At 43.2% G+C, this 20826-nt stretch overlaps 1 long non-coding RNA gene across 1 annotated transcript in view; it reads right to left on the bottom strand.

The window, feature by feature from the left end:
* Nucleotides 1-431: 431 nt before the first annotated feature.
* The window catches only part of LOC309679103, a 54178-nt gene continuing 33783 nt past the window's right edge, over nucleotides 432-20826 (bottom strand). The window contains exon 3 of the long non-coding RNA XR_014269806.1: nucleotides 432-544. This is a non-coding gene — a long non-coding RNA (uncharacterized lncRNA). The remainder of the gene's footprint in view (nucleotides 545-20826) is intronic.

The following is a 20826-nucleotide window of genomic DNA, read 5'->3' as shown; positions in this document are numbered from 1 at the left end:
ATTGTGTTTGCTCTTCATGAATGAACCTCACTCAACAAACCTTTGTTTCAAAGCCGGTTTTTATTCTCTGTCAGCTGACTTTTCACATCCTGATTCAACAAAGCACTAAAGCTTGAACAATTATTTATGGCGTAACTTGTGCTTTAAGCTGTTCTTTGCTGAACTTTGTTCCCAGAATTTATGCAGGGAAAATGTAGCCTTATGGCACCGGGAAGATTCTCATTAACGTGGTCAAATGCCATACAAGCTTGGGATTCACTTCTGTATCTCACGACGATCAGTATTTTTCCTTGCATTGCAGAGAAACTTGGGGCAGACAAAAGGGCAGGCAAACACACAAGCCATGCCAAGCCACAGAGTGGCAGAGCCTGGAATATGTTACGCATTTTTTACGGGACTGGGGCGGTGTACACAACAGGCAGCAGCAGCAAGGGTTGGACTCCAAAGGGGACATTTCTGTTTTAGAAGAACTACTTTCCTTTGACATGAACGATAATGAATGATGACGGTGATTTCTTCCTTCAGGCTTTGGATGAAGAAGAACCTAAAACAGAGTAGCACTTCAATTTTGTGTAACAAATGCCATCACTGTTTTTTATGGAATCAAATTGCAGCCTAAGGTTGGGGTTTTCCCACTTTCCCCCCCCCCACCAAATGGCCACTAGGAACCTTTTGTTGTTAGGAAATGATAGCAAGTATTAACAGGAAATCAGGGGATAAAAATGTCAGGGGTTTTGTCTGTGATGACCAGAACTAGCATCTATCCTTTTTTCACTATCCTCTCATCCCTAAGGCTCTGTTTTTCCTACCAATTTCTTCTTGCTCCTCACACGATTCACGAAGCTCACTTGCCGCAGAGCAGACACTCGCCGTGTCCGCGGCATGTGCAGCCCCAAGCGCGCTGGCGCTGCAGTCTCCCTTGGATCTGTTAGATTCCTCTGACAAAGCAAGGGAAGTGGCAGAACAAAAGGATCTGATATTCTTCTCAAAGACGTCTCCCTAACGTCTCATGCATGAGGAAAAATATTCTACAAGAGACACACTCAAATCCATCTCCTGTTGCGATTGTCAATTTTCTGGATGACTGGAAGTCTGTAACCTGTACCTGAACCTTTCTGGTTGCTCAGTCTGTGGGAATTATTCTGGCGGAAGGCAAGACAAAACAAGTCCCTGCTGACTGCAGCAGAAAAGCTGACAGCCAAACGTAATTCAGGAAAACCTACAAGCTTACTCAGGCACCGTAGCCTGCGGATATTGGGGTCGGATCCTGTGAAGTGCTGAGGACTTCCTACTGGTTCTCTCCACCCAGGTAGCAAAGCTGTGGAAGAGAACAGAACCCCCCCCTGCATCCCAGCTCAGTACTCTACTGACTGCCTCCTTCTTTCTGGCTAATCCTGTAACAGATTTGCATGTTCTAATTTTTAATTAAGAAAGGTCTCAGCATTTCAAGGTCACACAAGAAAGATATTGAGAGGAGCACACACAGTTATAACAAGAAGGAAGGTAAACGCCAGATTTCCTCTTCAGTCATTCTTGATTTGCATATTAAAAATTCTAAAATCCTTCTATGAAGGTCCAAGTTATGGATGGGACACGGTATTTTTCCTCTTTGTTTTGTTATAACTTGTGCTTGATAATTAATTGCAGAAAACCATAAGACTATTCCTCCTGGAAACGATGCATTTACACTTGTCAAAAATGTCATCTGTTAATTACTCGTGGTGAGGATCTGCATAATTTTGCTTTGATGCTGTGTTTCCTTCTGGCCTTGGATAAGCTGCCTACTCGTGCCCCAGGGTCACAGGCAAGTGCACAGGGAGAGGAAGGCGCACATATGCAGACAGTAGCGATGCCCCTGACAGAAAACTCAAAGAAACATTTGGAAACAGCAAAAGTGAGAAATCATTGTATAAAGATGCTTCTTCACTCATGGTGTCCAGAACCAAAATAAATCATGAAAGAAAACCTTGTTGAATATTCTGTCATTCCTCATTAGCTCATTTCATTTCGAGCCCACTATTTCTGCTCGCCCACTATTTCTGCTCGCCCACTTCTCTCTTACAGGTAGGAGACAGCTCTCTTGCCAGCTCTGCGTGGTTCTTATTGGGAGACTGATAATGCAGTTTATAAATTTTGAATCCTTTACGTGCTTAGTGAGTGTAGATGTGCATTCATACACACTGCGAGAGCTCCTGTGCGCTCTTGCCTGCCGTGGGGACAGAGAGCTCCTGCAGTTATCCTGTCTGGGGAACACCACATCTGACTTCTGTCCTAAGCCCCAGGTTTGCATTAGGATTCCTTCTCCATTCGGAACCTTTCTTAGGCATCAGGCACCTCTTTGCTTTCCATTTCCAACTTACCCAAATTTGCAGCATCACAGGAGTGTCCCTGCTGTTCCTACCCCCGTTGTTCTCGGGTTCCCCAGAAAAGGTGGTGCATCATCTCCTCCAGCTACTCTCTCTCCACTCCTCAGTACAGACCCCTCTGCAGCATTTCAAGAGGCCTCTCAGTCCTTCCCCCCCCCCGCCTTACCCTTCTGGAAACCATATTTTCATTAAGAAAAAAAAGCAATAACTAAAATAATTTCTGTTTGGCTGGAGCTGTGCCACACACAATACATTATATCACAAAATAGAAATATTAAGGGTCTCCTATCAGCTGTACATGGCATTCACGGAACAATCGATTGCCATTTCACACCACTGTCACCCTCTGAAAAATATTTAAAATCTCTAAATCTTCTGGAAGCCAAAATTAGAGCTGTTTAGCCATTGAGCAGAAGAGAATAAGCCTCTCTTCAGAGAAAAACAGTAAATCCTTTAAGAAGTTAGAATACATTTATTAGAGAGAAAAAAATAAAGTTATGGATGTTTCAGAGGTCAGGCGAAAATGCCTGAGAGACCCATTTGATTTGATCCATGGAGGTCAATGTTTATATTTTTTGCTATTTATGTGTGAAATGTTATGTGAATGAAGGGTATTATCTGATAATTTACTGCTGCATTTTGCCTGATTTTCTCTAAAAGGTGGGAAAATGTATATTCCAAAGGTCTGGGTCTACAGTCAAGAAAATGGCATTGAAATCAATTGAAAGTGCTTTTGCTTGGTGACCAGGCTTCCTCCTGGGAGCTGCTGATTGTTTTCATGGGTGAAAACAAAGGAAAAAAAGAAGTGAGCCAGCAAGAGAGGAAGCATGGCAGAGACATGTTTTTCTGACCGAGGACGTATCCGGGGATGATGCTTCCCGTGTTTGAGAACACCTTCTGTGATGACCAAGCCTTGCCACTAGTTGGACTAAGTGACGTATTAGATACCAGCTCCGTGTTTTATAAACTGTAACGTATCAACCACCCTCCTTGTCTACCCTCGTGAACAGGATGTTTGCGAGGCAGGAATGGCAACGATCCCAACAATGCTTTGAAAGATCATGGCGTTTGTGGAAGGAAGAACAGCAAAAGAAGTTAAATAGAAATGAAGTTTGGGTTTTATTTTTCAAAAGGCAAACCCGCCTCTGTATTAATGTTCATTGCGGAACAAGGTAAAATAACCTTAGAAAAGTAGCGCCCCGTCTCCAAATGCCAGTCAACGACCACTCTTCTACACTAACTTTGTCAGCTTTCAACTACAGTTTAATCATCTTGGCTGGATGGGAGGACCAAGACCGGGTGCTTTGGGAAGGCTCCCCTCGGGATGTGGCCTTCTGTGCCATAGAGCGCCCAAGGAAACAGTGTCTCTCTGAAGTACTTAAGAACATGTTTTCTGCCCCTCACATATCCTCAAGGAGAGTGGGGGGAGGTGGAGGGAGATGTAGGAAAACACTGACCCGATGGAACAGAAAGAAAACTATTAATTTTCTTTATATACCATGCCAGTTTTCTTCTGCGGATAGTTCTGCCCAAGCACGAAGGAGTTGCAGGGACGGTAGTTAGGGTGCAGTATACAACGGGGACGTGGAAAATCTCTGGTGAGAGATTTTTTTCCCTCTAGCAGAGCCGTTCTGGGAAAATGATGTAGATTTGTAGATGTGGCCTTATGTTTCAATCATAACAAACCTTACAAGGTCCAGAATGCTACAGAATTCGGACCAAACTGAAAGAAAGTAAGTGGCAAGAAAGGAGCTCTTTCCGAAGTGAACAACAGAGTTTTCTGTTATTATTTGGTCTGATCCTTTTTATATGAGGATGCTCTTTATAAGTTTGTAGAAAAGTAGGTTTTTTTGTAATTTATAAAGCAAAAGAAAACAAATCAAGTTGGAGACATAGATTTCTCCTTTAAAACATTTTAAAGCTCTACTTTTATGTTGCTAAACCAGAATAAAAATAATTATCACATAAAACAATTTGCAAACCTTTTAATTAACAAAACTACCAAAAAAAGTGAGGGAGAAAAAAAGCAAAATATCAAGAAAACTTGCAACAGGTTTTCTCTAAGCATGGGTGGAGTGGAAAAAGTGAGCCAAGATAATTACCCACACTTAGTCATAAGGAGCAGGAAACACAGTAAAAGAAAAAAAATCTAATTGGAGCTGTTTTTCATATATATATTAAGGTGTTAATTTCCATCACATCATACAATGCAAGAACATATGACTTGAAGTACAGGATCCTTTGCCTGCATGTGAAATGATTAAAGAAAAGCAAGTATATATGCAGATGTTGATAAATGTATGTACGTGCTTACCTAGACATACACCAACTTATGCAATATTTCGTGTTCGTGGAAAGTTTTGTTTCCTTGCTTTCAGCCACAGACTGCTAGCGCTTCTACGCGGGAGTACAGGAAAGACAAAAACCAGAACGGCAAAACCATCAGGCCGAAAGCCAGTTGCACAAGCTGACAGAGAAGAGGTCTCTATCTTATTGTAGACCAGGTCCAATGAGGTGTCAGATAACCACAAATCCTCAAGGTAATTAAGAATGACCACAACAAATCCTAATTCTTTCAGAAAGGAATGGAAAAAGCACCTTTTTGCCACAGGCTTCCTTTCTTCCAAAGAGCATGGGAACAAAAGCTAGGCACGCTGCTCCACTTGAGGGCTGGGGGGGTGTTCTCAGTACGCGCTGGAACAATTTCATTTCAAGGGAAATCTGACCAGTCGATCTAGCTGGTTTTTCTGCAGTTTGAAATGGTCTGTATGACAGACGAGTGTCAGAATTTGAGGCTTCCCAAGGCCAAATCTATCTGCTGGTATAAGGTGATGTAGCTTACCCGGCTCAGAGACCGGACCTAGGGATCATCAGGAACCCCGGTGTCACAGCCTGCCTTTGGTAACTCTGGGTGTTGCCCTTGGTCATCTTTATGTCATGCCATGTCAGGGTTTTTAGAATTACTCGTACTGATGGGTTTGTTGTTCTAAAGGGTGGTGGTGTTACAGGCACAAGTTCTGCTGGAGCAACCTCCTGCCAGAGCCGCACAAGATGTCAAATGGAAAGTCACCTCAGAATTAGCATGGAAAAAAACAGATGTAAGCAAACAAAAAACCTCATATATTTGTATTTGCAGTGAGAGTGCCGCTCTCCTCGCATTTCCGCTGTTATTGTTGTAGAATGGCATCCAACCACACCAACTCATTAACCTCTAAAGAGGGAGAATGTTAATTTGGGTGGCAGCATGGAAAGATGCTGGCAAAACTAGTATGGGTTAAGAAATAGATTTGACTAGGCAACATAATGTCAGAGACAATTCATAAACTGTTCCATGAGTTCATGTCTCTTACCTTCTCCTCTTCCTCTATGTTCTATCTAAAAATAGCAGGTGCCTATCCACATCCCTGGGAAGTGGCAGCACAGATACCTGTCAGTAATACCAGAAGCTGTCTCCAAAAAGTCTAAGAAACACCCGTTGACTCACAGGGCTCCCAACCAACCTAGGCTATTAAGTATCCTAATTTTCATCCTATCTACTCTACTGTATTAAAGGGAGGCGATTTCCATTGGAACTAACTCATTCTTTATCTTTGACTCCAACAAAAAAGGAAGATCAGACCCATTCATAATTTCCTGAAAAGTCTGTGAGATCCCCAAACCCATAAGCTCCTCAGATACCCTTTGGGCTTAAGTCAATCACTTATATATTAAAGCCACAAGAACTTCAATTGTGACATCTAATATAAAAATCAAAAGCATAAACACGCTAGGCCCGAGAAGGTAAAAATGTCACCCAAATTAGTCTTTAACCTGGCTTTCCATTATTCTCCAAGACTGAGCTGTGGTATCTAGTCTGATACATTCACTAGCAGATAAACAGATGAAGATGCCATATGAGGTCAGTAGTATCAATGAAAAGAGATAAATCCTCCCTGGAGTCACCTATCTGATCCAAGGAGAAGGGCTGTGAAAAAGAAGTTTGGAGGGGAAATGTTGAGATTTGGTCAGCCATGTGGCCAAGGTCATAGTTTGAGAAGCTTATGTGATGCATTTTGATGGGTTATAGTTTTACAAGGTCATCTTAGTCATCTCCTTTCCTCATAAGAGTAAAGTTATTTACGACTCATCTGCCTCCTACAACCAGAAGGAGTGATCATTGGGCAGCTGATGCGTTCTCCAAAAAATACAGTGAGAACAGGCCCCAGCACAGAAACACAGCCAGTGTATATTCCATCCAGTAGACTCTTGGCAAGAAGACTCTGAGGATTTAGCAGTTTCTACAGATCTTAATAATGTTTATGAGATTTATAGGTGAATGAGTTTTGACTAAATATTATATAATGCACAACTAATACAGCTGCGCTTCAGAACTAAGTTCCCTCAGACCAGAGCAGTACTTGGCTTTCTCACTGCTCAAGTAAGAACCTGGAAGCTCACCTGATATTTGAAAAAAGTCCCTTGTTACTATGGTCAATAGTTTTCATTCCTTAGATCAGCCATATAAAGTGATAAAAATTTTTAATGATTTTGGCAGCAACTGAGACTGTGGTTTAGTGGTAACAGAGACTTTAGAGGTAAAGCAGAACTCCCAAGGCTTGCTCGGTACAAGCTCTCCAACGATGGCAAGAACGAGGTGCTTCAAAAGAAAGGTGCAGAAAACCACCACACACTTTTCCCCACCATCAGCACAGACATATTCTGACCTGCTATTAGGTTTCATACTGATCTCTAAATCGTTGAAGGCCAGAAGCTTCACTTCCTTTCCAATGACATTGACAGGGTGTTTTCCATAGAAATATCCAGTCCATTTAGGGATATCTACATTCCCTGATTCAAGGTAACTAAGCATCTAGCTAACAGTACACATAGGCCTATGGTTTTGTTTGTTTGACACCACTTTTTATGCCACCGTAGCCAAACCATACACATAACGATTTGTGCGTTTTTGTTTGTTGCTCACAAGCCAAAAGTTGCAAACAGAAATGTCGGAGAACTCTAACGCGCCCCCTTCTCCTGCCACCCCCAGCACTGGGGCTGCTGGAGCTTTGCGGTGCCATCCCCCCTTGCTGCTCCCCTCTTCCTCCCAGGACTTCTGACAGTCTGGCTGGGGCAGGGCCTGAGTCCCTCATTCATCCTCCTTACGAATCAGCTACGCCACTGTGGAATTTTTATTGGCCATAAATACTTTATTGGCTAGATTAATATGATTTAAAGTGTTGCACCTAGTAAATACTGTGTGCTATTTGCTTTAGCAATACCTGTGGAAAAGGGCAACCGGGGGACCCAGGCAATGTCGGGACTAGTGGAAGTAGGGGATCTGAATGACTAGAGGGGGGCCTGGATGAAGAACGACCTGAGGTTGGTCTTGGAGGGAGGTCCATGTAGTGAAGGGACTCTCCACTGGTGCATGCTGCTACCATGTGTTGTAATGTTCCACTTCACTGACTGTCAAAGCTTTCGACAACCTCTCCTGCTGACTTGTGACCAGGGGATCCCTTTCAACACAGGGAAAGTCTGCTGAGGGAAAGAAAGAAAGAAACACTTTTAAAAAGAAATAAATGATAGTTGGTTTTCTGGTGGTCTTATTTTTATTGCCTGCGGATTTGCTGCTGGAGATCCGCCGTCCTTGTAGAGGTCAAAGCTGATGTGTATTGTTACAGGATGCAAGACACAGCTGATACCTCCTTCAATTATTGTCATAATAATTGGAGGGCAAAAGGCATATTCATTAAAAGATTTTTCTAGTTTTGTAAAGACATGTGGATTCCTGGCCCAAAAAGAAAGAAGAAAAGACCAATTTACTTCAGAAAGTGAACTGAGAAAAAGTAAACAGGACAATATGCTCAGGACCATCTGTTTTCCTTTCCCTGCCAAATGTTTGCTCACAACAACTAGGAAAAAGTGACCAACGGGGACTGAGGAGGTTCATTTCAGACAAAACTGGCATGTTCAACTGAAAACCTATCTGAAATAGCAGCCCTCCTGTCCTGTGTCTCCTGGGAGTGTTTGCTGTCACTAACACATTTCTGAGCCATGGGGGCCAAAGGGGCACTGGTGTGTTCTACACTACTTGATAGTGCACAAAGACATTTTGCTTCATACTTCCTCGATAATGTAACAGGAAAAGAAAAAAAATAAACCTGAAAATATAAATAAAAAACTGGCTGAAACATTACAGAAGATGGCATCAAAAGAGCTGGCTGTTAAAATACACAAACACAGATGGAAGAGGGTGCAGAAGTGATATCACTATGACCATTGGAATCATAGAATCACAGAATGGTTTGGGTTGGAAGGGACCTGGAAGATCATCCAGTCCACCCCCCTGCCCTGGGCAGGGACACCTCCCCCCAGCCCAGGTTGCTCCCAGCCCCATCCAACCCGGCCTTGGACACCTCCAGGGATGGGGCAGCCACAGCTTCTCGGGGCACCCTGCGCCAGGGGCTCACTGCCCGCACAGGGAAACATTTCTTCCTGATATCTCAACTCAGTCTCCCCTCTTCCAGTTTGAAGCCATTCCCCCACGTCCCATCACTCCATGCCCTTGCAAAAAGTCCCTCCCCAGCTCTCCTGGAGCCCTTTTAGGTACTGGAAGGCCACAATAAGGTCTCCCCGGAGCCTTCTCCTCTCCAGGCTGACCACCCCCACCTCTCCCCGCCTGTCCTCCCAGCAGAGGGGCTCCAGCCCTCCCAGCATCTCCGGGGCCCTCCTCTGGCCCCACTCCAATATGTCCATGTCTTTCCTCTGTCTGGGGCTCCAGAGCTGGAGGCAGCTCCTCTTTGTTAATGGAGAAAGGCTGTCAAGAAGAAAGCCAAACATGTTATGATGCACCTGAGTTGGACAACTGTTTTATTACAGAAGTTTTCTTGTGATTCCTTGAGCGGGTTTCCTGGCCACTTCGTTACTGTATGAAGTACTCACTGCACGCTAGCGTCCCAACAGGTCAGGAAATCCTGAGCATGGGGACTCAGCAAATTCTGTTTCTTCATTCACTGTCAACATCTCCCTCCACTGTTTGACTGACACGAGACAGGAAGGTTCGGAGACAGGAGGCAACCCTTTTCCTTCCTTACCAATCAAATTTAAAGATCACCGTGTGCCACAAAAAGGTACGTTTTCATCAAAAAAACTCTTAACAGAGGCTACAGAGGTGAAAACAGCCTTCCCAAACCCAGTGAACCTTTAGAGACAGCTCAGTCAGAAAACTGTCCCATCAGCAGTACCCCAACTGTAAAACTTATGAAGCCCAGAAAAGGAAGGCTGAAAAGGAGAAAGAAAATCTTTGCTAAACAGAAAAGAATGGTGGTTTCATTTGCACAACTCCTGTGGGCTGCAGTGCTGCAGTGCTGCGTGGTACATCGTCTGGCACTCAGGGGAGCAACATTAACTGTTGCATGGGAGTACTCGTATAATCTAAGAGGAGAGGGGATAATTGTGAACAGGTAAACCCGAGGATGGAGCACCCAGAGCTGCCCGGGAGCACATCTGCATTCGGCAGAGAGCCTGTACGCTACGAAGGTGAGGTATCAGTGTTATTTAGACGTCGTCATCGCAACCACATCACATGCAAGTGCTTTTGTAAGAGACTTCCGTAAAATTCTCAAATGCGACACATACTACAACATAGAGTTGCGATATCCATTAAAAATAAAAATATCACAGTAGAGAGGTATTTCTAGGACTAGACAAGCACAAGTTCCATCAATTCCTTCTGTCACAATAAAGAAGTAAATGCAAACGTTCCGCAATGCACAGGAGTAAAGGATTGTGTAACAATGATAAAATATTGCCATCTGTTGGCATCCTGTGCAAGGAGATCCATATACGCCCCATGTTTACTTTCCTCGTATACAGCGAGAGGAGAGATGGTACACCAGAATGCCAAAAAAAGAGTAATTTCAAAAGACAACTCTCTTTTTTTTTGCAACTTACTTTTTTTTTTTTTTTTTTTTTTGCTTTGGGTATTGAGGGTTTTCATCTCCCTCCACTCCTTCCCAACCGTGGTATGTAGCCCCACAGGTTTGGCCAAGTCCCGAGTCTGGATTTCCAGGGTTCAGGGTCTACACTTGGGAATTTGTCTATCCAGAAAACAGCCCCTCAGAGAGAAGCACTTTAATATTATTATTAAAGACAAAATCAGATTGTTATAACAAGCTGAAACACTGAGGGGAGATTTGGGAAGGCAGAAGATTATCACCTCAAGTGGAATGGAAGGCAGCACAAAGGACCTCCTTCTCCTGCTATTGTATAGGGCCCTTGAAGGCAGAGCAGAAGGTAATCGGTTTTATTGAAAGGGGGGAAATTTGGAGCATCAGCGCACTCACCCATGCAGTGAGGGAGGTTTCAGGAAAAACAATAAAACTGCCTGCTGTTTCTTCCAGTTTGAGATAGAGAGAACCCTTTTAGTCAGACATTCCACATGACCTCAGTGCCTGGCGTGCCAGGAAAGCGCATTTCATGCGACCGTGGGGATTTCCAGTGTTGCTAAGGGGCCCCTTGCCGGAGCTTGCAGAGGGATACCGTGAGCCACATGGTATCCTAAGGCCTTGACACCCACGTTATACTTCTCAAAATATCAACAGCACAAGCCCTGTATCAGATCCACAAACTTCGGGGCTTGGTTACCAACTCCTATGGCTATTCTGTAAAATACTGAACCTGCTGTTGAAGATACGCAGCTTGAAAGTTAAAGATGGGAGAACCAAGCTGCAAAATACCACGTGCCTTTGTGGTATCACAGAAACCTTGAGCTGAATGGGTGACTTTGGTTCCGAAGCCTGCTTCCATGTTTATCCCAACCACACGTCTGCCATCAGCCTCTTCCATTTCACACCTTTAGCTAAGGGCTCCAAAATGTTGTGAACTATCACTTGCATTCATTTCTCCAGTATCAGGATAAACACCGTCTGCCTGACTTTTACAGCATCACCTTGCAAGAGAAAATCAATTTGCAACTAAAAGGTTCTTGTTTGAACACAAAAGATAAACGGTGGGCAAGGAAAATGCCATTATCTTCCCGGCTAGACAAAGTGAAATTATCTTTTAATCATAAAGAAAGCCAGATTTTTCAACCCCAGAATCTGGCGCTATTAGGAACAGACACCTTAGTTAGAGCAAAGTCACAGAAGAGGTTGATGGCGTCTTGTTCCAGTTGGAAGCTATGAAAATAATGGGAAGGCAAAAAAGATAACTGACGAGAGTGGTGAAAATATCTAAGATTCATATGAATTTTTTTGGAAAACATGTAAGATTTTGAAATAAGTATTCCAAAATTGTAACTGAATATTTTTTCTTCTATTTTTTTCAAATACTTTGAGTTAGATAATCTGCTTCAGATAATCAGGTTTTTGCACTGAGAGTGGTAAAAGAAAAATGCTTTGCAATAATTTTTTCAGTGAAAAAAAAGTTTTATTCAAGAAAAGGTTGCGGTGTCTAAGTAAAATTTTAAACAAAATATTGATGATGCAGACATTGATTTTATTCTAGGAAACTGAAAACATGCAAAGATCCTTTTTCAGTTTTGAAAAAAAAATGTTTATTCTTATCAATTCTTGCAGCCATTTCCATAAATGTCATTCTAAGCAAAATTTGATGATTTCACTATTTCCCTCAGAAAAATAGAAAGCCTAATCTCCTCCATCTGTTTTTAGTTTTAGCTAAAAATACAACTAAAACAAGAAGAGTGATGCTTCAGAAAAATATTCCTGAAAAAGAAAAGAAAAGAAAAGAAAAGAAAAGAAGAGAAAAGAAAAGAAAAGAAAAGAAGAGAAAAGAAAAGAAAAGAAGAGAAAAGAAAAGAAAAGAAGAGAAAAGAAGAGAAAAGAAAAGAAAAGAAAAGAAAAGAAAAGAAAAGAAAAGAAAAGAAAAGAAAAGAAAAGAAAAGAAAAGAAAAGAAAAGAAAAGAAAAGAAAAGAAAAGAAAAGAAAAGAAAAGAAAAGAAAAGAAAAGAAAAGAAAAGAAAAGAAAAGAAAAGAAAAGAAAAGAAAAGAAAAAGAGTTCTGGATAAAATGCAAAGATGCCTGACAGTTTTCCCATCCCACAAAAGCTTGAGATTTCAAAAAAACCCCAACTTTGCTCTGCATTAGGAATAAATTTTTTAGAGAAAGAGAAAAGACCCACCCAAGAACATATAATAGCCCAGTGGTGAAAGTTCTCACTTGGGACCTCGGGTATTCCAATTCAAATATTCGCCCTGTCTCTTAGAGATGTCTTTTACTCTCAGAAGCCAGAAGCTATCCTGGATCTGGGAAGCTTTGGTCAAAATGGATACATTCTTGCAAAAAGTTGTGGTTTGATGAATCATGATGAAAAAGTTTCCTCCAGAAATTCTCAACTCACTGTAGAACTAGCTACTTTGACTAAAAAGCCTCACCTATTAGAAGGACCATGAGCTGCCAGCATGACTGTGCCATCTCAAATGATTAGGATCTTTGTTGTCCACCGACAGAGATTTACAGAGTGGGATGTTAAGAGCTCTGGTTCATTTGTGGAGGTTTTGTAGCCCTGGCAGAGACAGCACCAGCTGACTGCAGTCTTCTATTAGCGTGTATCCCAGTTCAGGCAATACGTTGTCTCCCAGCAAAGGTCTTCGCAGGTGGGATGGCTGATGTAGGCAGGAACTGGTACCACTTTATAGGAGTTAAGAGCTCACTTAAAGACAGGTTCTTCTCAATGTTTCAGCTAGGGGCAGATCCTGCCACTGGGCACTCAGGGTGGCCAAAGTGGTTCAAGGTAACAGAAGCCATAACCTGTCCCTAAATTCATCTCTACAGGTAGAATTAGAACGTCAAAAGTTTAGTATGCTGCTTTGAGTCAAACTTCTTCCAAGGGAAACGATCCAACTCCTATCACTGCTCCATTGTCAGCAGTTGAAACATTAATGGCGGGGAGCAAGAATTGGAGGTGAAATTACCATTTTTGACTGACACTTTGGCTTTTGGAAATCTGGAGTTTGGCTCTGTCACAAAAAGATCTCATCAGGCAAAGAATGCACCAGGGTGCGGCTGAACTTGCAGGTAACAGGCACTTTCTCCACCGCTTCCCTTTTATTTTTAGACACATTAGGTGAAATGTCACATTTACTACAAGACACAGGAGTCTGGGCTCTCCTGTTAGTATTGAGACTGTCAACAGGTTGGGTTTTGTTGTTTTTTTCCTTTTTTCTACTTGCTTTGAAGTAAAACTAATAATTAAGAAGGAGGTCTGGCTACATAAGCTGAGGAATCCATATCTGGACTATTAGTGTGTTACTACTGTGTCACTGTGTTACTACTAATAACAGTGTATCTAAATTGTCTAGAGAGATTTTTTTCGGAATTAAATCAGCGATCTAAAGAAGACCAAATTCTTCTCATATCCATTAGAGATGAAGTCATCTCTCTTCTTGTTGTTGAAAAACAACACACAAAGAAGTTAAGCGCTTTGTCCAGCCTCATCGCATGAGCTAGCAGCAGAGCTGTAAACGCGACGCGGGCGTTTTTGAGCCCAGATTCAGCAGGACTTCCCATGCTACAACGCCGAAGGCTATGATGCTTAACTCACTCTCCAATGTCTGGCTGCTGGCATGGGGTCTACCAGCTTGCATTAGACTCCTTAAATAATGTCCGAGGGCAGAAAAGCCCTTTAGGACAGGATGCAACCCAACCAGGCAGTTGTTGGGAAAGCTGTGGCTCTTGCAGCATTTGACAGGGAGCCCTGCTACCCTGTGCCCCAGGCACCCTCCTGCAACAAGCCGCAGGGACAGGGGAATGCTTGCATCCTGAACGGCAACACGGCACGCGTACGAAAGCAGTGCCAAGCTGCCGAGCACAGGCAGGACAGCGTCTGGGCAGCAGAAAAAATTCGGTGCCTGGGGAGCTCTAGTAGCTGTGGAGTTCACGCACCCTGAGCATTCATGGGCAGAGAAGCGCTGCTTTGTAGGATGCCAGTTTGGGATGCAGGTGGAATATAAACAACTGCGCCCCATGGTGCATCTGATTCATTCAATTTTCTTCTTACTCTGATAGTCGGTTTCCACTACCACTTCCTTCAACTTGACATATTTTTAACCTTTAAAGTGAGAAAAGTCTAATCTTATAGCTGTTGGGCACGTCCCTTGTGTAAGAAGGGACAGCTTCCAGGCAACTGGGCACACGCGGCATGGCCGCCTGGATAAGGCTGGGCAGACGGCGCCGGAGCGCTCTGTACACAAGAAGAGCAGGGGTACCGATGCTCGCAGAGCGGAGCAGCGCGCTGGGGATGGGAATGCCGAGCCACCTTAAACCACATCAGTGGAGCAGGTGTCAGCAGCTCAAGGTATGTACAAACTGTATTTTTTGTTTATTTTGACATTTGCTTTATGGCCCTCCCCGATTCCTTAACCCCTGCCTGGCGTCAACAAGCCCAGGGCTGATCTCCTGAGTTGCATGTTCATAAAGCTTCAGCAGAGACGACACCCATGATTCAAATTAAAAATATAAATGGGGTTATACCATTCTGCAGACCTCTCTCCCTGACCAGACTGGGTACCTGATGTTCTTAAAAAAGGGGGGAGGTGAGGGGGTGGGAACTCACTCGGTAAATTTTATGGTCAATTCAGTTTACCTAAATCATTCCTTTGTACAAAAACCTGGGAAAACATAGCAGAAAATCAACTTCAGAGGATGTGGTTATCATGAGATAATCAGGCCCTGGGGAAATCAGACGCACCTGGCTCTGCTGTGCCTCGTTGTGCCCTTGAAGGATGATTAACTCCAGAAGCCACACACCCCTTCCCACCCCCAGCCCCCAGTGCAGAACGAACCGCTGTCTTCTGATTGCCTGTCATACTGCCCTTTGCTGCGCCAGGGACAGTCATCCACAAAAAACTGTATTTGGGCAGTTGCACTGGAAGTCACAAGCTCGTTTACATCTGCTTGACCCGCAAAATACCTCTTCACGCGCAGCTTATTTAAACCAGAGCTTAGCGTAATAAGAAGCAGACACAGCTCTTCTGGTTCCCAATATGATTCAAACTTCCACCATCTTGGGTGGACCCACCAGCATGTCAGACATTGATGGTTTGCAACCCGTGCTGGAAATGCGAGTGTTGCCCTGAAGCAGGAGATGGGAGTGACAGCCTCTCCCCGGCCGAAATTTTGCATTGTGATCCTTCCTCGTTTCAATTTAGGATTCTGTAATCTGAATGCATTACCCGGCTATTATTGGCCAAAAATGAAAACCAGACCAATGCAATTACAGTTCCCAGCTAAGCCATGACTTGGGCTGAAACAAACTGGACCGACTTGACTTCCTGATGTGGGCAGTGGAGAAAGGAGTAAGAAGGGGTTTCCAGCAAACGAGATCAGCAGACCATAATGCTCTTGAAGCAATGACAGTTGCTTCTGTGAGAAAAAACAGAGTTAGATCTATACGGAGCAAAGGAAGAAGCGGGAGCAGGGAGAGGGGAGCTGAGCATTGTGGATATTTTCACACTTGACCCACGTCTGCTTCTCCCAAGGAAAAACCTTGGCTACCTGTAATACCGGTGCTGTTGGCACAACACGCATCTCTCTTGCCTCTGGATATCTGGAAAGTGGTCTAAAGGGAAAATATTTTCATTGGAAGTCATCAGTTGATTCCTAAGCAAGGTGGAAGTAGATCTGACACCTTTTGCTTTGAGCCTCTTGGCAACCGCGTCTCCTTCCTGTGTTTGTGCTCAGCCCAACGTGCCCCAACCAGTGACGGCGCTGATGGTTCCCCACAACCCCTGCAGCTCCCCTGACCCGCGCTCGGCACTTTTGTCTCCTTCCCTCTCAGCCAGGCAGTACAAAGAGATTAATTTGACTCTTTGACTTAGCACCTAGTGGAATTCCATTTCAAACGCCGCTGCATTTGGAAGAGAATGACACACAGCCCGCTGCACGCCAAGAGAAGGCAAGGCCGGCGCGGCGGCACAGCCGACACCTGACGTTGTTCGCTGAAGCGTGACTGGCTTTTTCTTGCAAGACTCATCATGAGAGATGTTTTTCACATGCCAGCCACCCCGAGTTTCCCCACCTCGCATACTTCAACTGACACAGTGTACTTTGGAAGGGCGCCAGATTCTATTAATTAAACTATTATCTTCCCTCACTCTTTTTTTTTTTTTTTTTTTAAAAACTTTGGTTTATTGAAGATCTCATCGCTCTGAGGAATCCATTGTTTATTTTAATTAGAAACAAGGATCTGTCTGGAAATATGTATGCAACGCTAGCTTCGATAACCATGCTGCGGCTGGGTTTTTTTAATATTCCCAGGTGAAAATGAAAATGTTGCTAGCTTGAAATTAAGGTTGCAAAAGTATCTTTCATTTCAGCACAAACCTTAAAAAAAAACAAAACAGAAAATCTCCAGTTAAGACAAAACTGAAGATTAGCGTCATTACACATACATTTATTAACTCAAATTCATTCATGGCTAGTTACCTCCAGGACACAAGTGTACAATAATTTCTTTGCTAATTTGATAGATATAGTGGGAAAAAAAAAAAAGAAGGTACTCTGGCCTGACTTTACGGTCAAGTGTTCGCACGCGCTTGTGTTTCTGATGTTTAGGATCTTGCTAAATGTGTTACCAGCCATGAGACAAAAGCTATTGCTACTCTCTGGTCTTATTTAGCATCGTTATTCTATAATTAGACAGGTTACTTAGTTCCTCTGCAGTCTTGGACAATCTGCAGCAGCCCCCTCTTCCTTTGATGCCTGGGTTAGGTGTGCTGCTTCTTATACACGGCTTCTCTCCTTCACACTTTGGGATTTCCTTCCCCACTTGTCGGGCACAAGAGAGGTGCACACATCCCAGAAGGTCCAATGCTAAAGGCACAGCTTTGGAGCTGTTAAAATGTTTGAGACAGACGCGCAGAATTCAGGACGTAAGCTTCATGGTAAGGGCAGCCCTTAGCGAGGAGACTCGGCGATTAACCTGCTCGTCAGACAGGGATGCCCTGTACCATACGGGCCCTTCCTAGACGGTTGCCTTTGCCCCATGAGCTGTCTAGATTTGGGAACTGGCTTTAGAGTAGAACAGACAATTTCTTCATACTGGTTATCAAACACTTCATACAGTTTTTAATTCATCCTCTTAGGGAAGTTCATTTGGGGGTGAAACTATCACTACCTCCAAGGGAACATCTTACTACTAACTTTTTTTTTTTCTCCCATAAAAACATTGAACGTTGATGTAGAGAATTCTCTGAAAACCACAAATATACACTTGAAGAGTGTCATCTAGTCTTGGCTCAGCCTTAGCATTTCAATTACCAGAGAGAAGAAAGGAGGGAGCACGAATGAAAGACTGCCACTTAGGAGCTTGCTACTTAGAAGAATGACTGATCTGTACTGAAAAGGGCGAGATCAGTTTCTCGGGGAAGAGACAAAGACGTTGTAATTACTTGCCATAACATCAGCTATGAAAGGCAAGTTGGTTTAGTTTTGCATTTATCCCGTAACATCCACAAGCACCATAAGCTACACCTATTAAAAATTAGCAGACCCTGTCTCTCCCTCTTCTTTTCAGGTGTGACGGAGTGTTCTGCCTGGGACACTGAGTGCGATGCTGAGAGTTTTGAATTCAGCCGAAGGTTGCAGCAGAGGGAATTTTGCAAGGCAGGAGTTATTCTAAGACCAACAAGCTTGCTTGCCACTTCAAGCTGTTTGCAGTCAGTTCCGTACCTAAAACTCCTTCTCTTGAAACATGACTGTGATATCCATGGGGGGATTTCTGAGAAGACATTGCCTGTATTCTTTTTGACTTCTGTGGTGAGCTATTGTGGACTGGTTGGTGGACAAGGAATTGGTTGGATGGTCGCATCCAGGGAGTAGTGGTCAATGGCTCAGTTCCCAGATGGAGATCAGTGACAAGTGGTGTCCATCAGAGGTCTGTACTGGGACCAGTACTGTTCAGTATCATCATCAATGACATGGACAGCGGGATCGAGTGCACTCTCAGCAAGTTTGCGGACAACACCAAGCTGAGTGGGGCGTACTATGTACGATACTATGATTCTATGGTCTACAAATAAGGTACACTTAGAAATATATTTGGACTCCCCATCAGAAATTTTCCTCTGTATGCGAAGCCAGCCTGCTCAAGAAAAAAAAAATAAATGTTGCCACGTGCCTTTGCTACAGCTCTGCAAGGGAATAACCTTGTTATCGGTGGAACAGAAAGGTAGAGAGGGACGAATGCCCTGACTGCAGAAAGAGGCATCTGCAAGGTTTAGGTAATACTGGCTTGGCTTATTCTCAGCCTAGAACAGGCTCTGAAACCTACCAAAGAGGTGTTAAAACTAGCCTTGAAGAACTGCTGCCAGCAGCAGCAATTTCATTTGGCACGATGAGAACAGAAAGAAATTATAACCTGTATTTCCATTGCAGCTCATACCGTCACATGATACGATCAGCAAAGACATGCCTCGATCTCAGGGTCTTTACTCAGAGAGGTAAGTTTTGCTTGGGAGGTGAAGCATGAAAGATAACACAAAACTGCCCACTCAAATTGTTGCAACCACAAATGCAATTGACATTTGAAATACTATATTTCTGAGCAAATACTCTATAAAAAACCCAGGAAAAATTACTAAAATGCAGTTACTACCACAGCACTGCAGCAAATGCAATTTTAAGCCTCAGTGACGCAAGTCCCGGCTTCCCGGCCTCACTGGGTTTGGGTCTCTATTAGATATGACTTTCAAGGACTCTTTCTAAATATGCTGGACTCTTCTGCTGACTCATCTCCAAACCAGACCAGGTGGGTCCCATTAACTTCAATTCGGGAAGTTAAAATATGGAGAACATCTCCACAGTCAGCCAAATATTTTGGCAAGGAAAAACCCTGGAAAGGAGCCAGTTCAGGAAGCAGGTCAGGATAATAAGGTTTGTATTTGTTGATGAAGTAAAGGAAAACCCCAAGGTGCGGAGTGATTTGGGTGACTCAACCTACTTATAATCTCCCGTAACTGCAATGGGTGCAAGCCATTGTCTTTCAATTCATATCTAGTCCCGAATGTCTGGTCAAAAACTTAGATATTCAGGGTACAGAATTTAAAGCAACCATTACAGTGCCATAACTTTAAAAAGAAGATGGGAGAAAGTTGTTCCTTTCCAACCACATTGCTGTGAATTTCATTCCAGCTGACTTTGGGGGTTTCCTATCATTTTTGAGAAAGATCCAATCACTTTACTTTCAGTTGAAAAACTGACTAATAAAAATGAGCTGAATGTTTTTTCTTAAGTCAGTTGGCCAGATGGTAAAGAAGTACAGAGAACTTCCTGGACAAAGAAGAAGAATTTGGAATGGTCTAGAAATCAGTTTTGATTTTTTTTTTTATTGAAGGGCTATATGATAAGGTATTTTTCTGTTTCTTTGGAGAAAAAATAGAAGATAGAATAGTTGGAAACGAAATAATTAAGTGTAGGAGCCCAGATCTCTGATTTACTAAGTATTTTGTAGTCTTATTCTTATACCACAAGAATTTTGCAAAGCATTCCTCAAGAGCAAGCTATATTAGATTAGACAGTGATGAAGAAGAATTGAGGACAAAGTTCCACTGCATCCTGGCTGGCCACCGGTCCGACATCCTTAAGTAACATCAGTTTCCATAGCTAATGACACAAACGGGAGGGAAACAACTAGAACAGCTTCTAAGTGCCTTTGACTTGACAGCCCAAAACGCAAAGCTTTTGGCTTAAGTCCAGAGCGACCCTGGAAACCTCATTTTTTAATCCAGAGTGAGACATTTCAACTGGCTTGTAACTATGCTCCATTAATAAACCTAGATCTGCTAATATAACATCCATTCTAGAGAAGAAATGGTAAAAATGGTAATGGTTATTTATGCTTTCCTAGAACATCACCGTGCCTTTTTAATAACAGCCTTACTCCTAAATGTGGGGCTCTTCAGCCATTAGCATTTTGAGGTAAGCTGTAGGCATATAGGTAATTTGGGAGCTTTAACTTTTGCAGTTTATGGAGCTTTTTAGGCTTCCCTGTCTTTTGAAAGTGACTATTTAGGGAATTATTAGCTAAAAAGTACTAGATATGCCACTGGTATTGCTTGTCCTGCTGCCTTTCAGCTCCTCTGTAATTGGAAAGCTGGTGAATCCAGATCTACAAAGGACAGGCAGCCCTGTCTGATTTACCAGAAATACTTGTAGCGGCTAAAGCTGTGACACCTCTTCCCATCCAACCATCACTCGGTTCCCAGGCACGAAGGAGTTCCACCTGAAGAGTGAGGCTGTGTGAGAAACCCTTCTAGTCACGCGTCAAGTACTGCCCAGTTCCAAATTCAGCTGATAGAGTATTTCCAGCTCTACCTCCAGTTTCAAGTGAAAGACTGTTTCCATCTTTTCTCATTGTCTTCTTCCCACATACATACATGACAAAATACCAACACCGGACAAACGCCTTTTTCAGGTTAAAACCGTTGGGGCAATTCCTCCATTGCTGTCACTTGACCTAGATG

Source organism: Vanellus vanellus, assembly GCF_965231255.1.
Source record: "Vanellus vanellus genome assembly, chromosome: 17".
Lineage (NCBI taxonomy): Eukaryota > Metazoa > Chordata > Aves > Charadriiformes > Charadriidae > Vanellus > Vanellus vanellus.
This window is presented reverse-complemented; position numbering and strand designations above follow the sequence as displayed.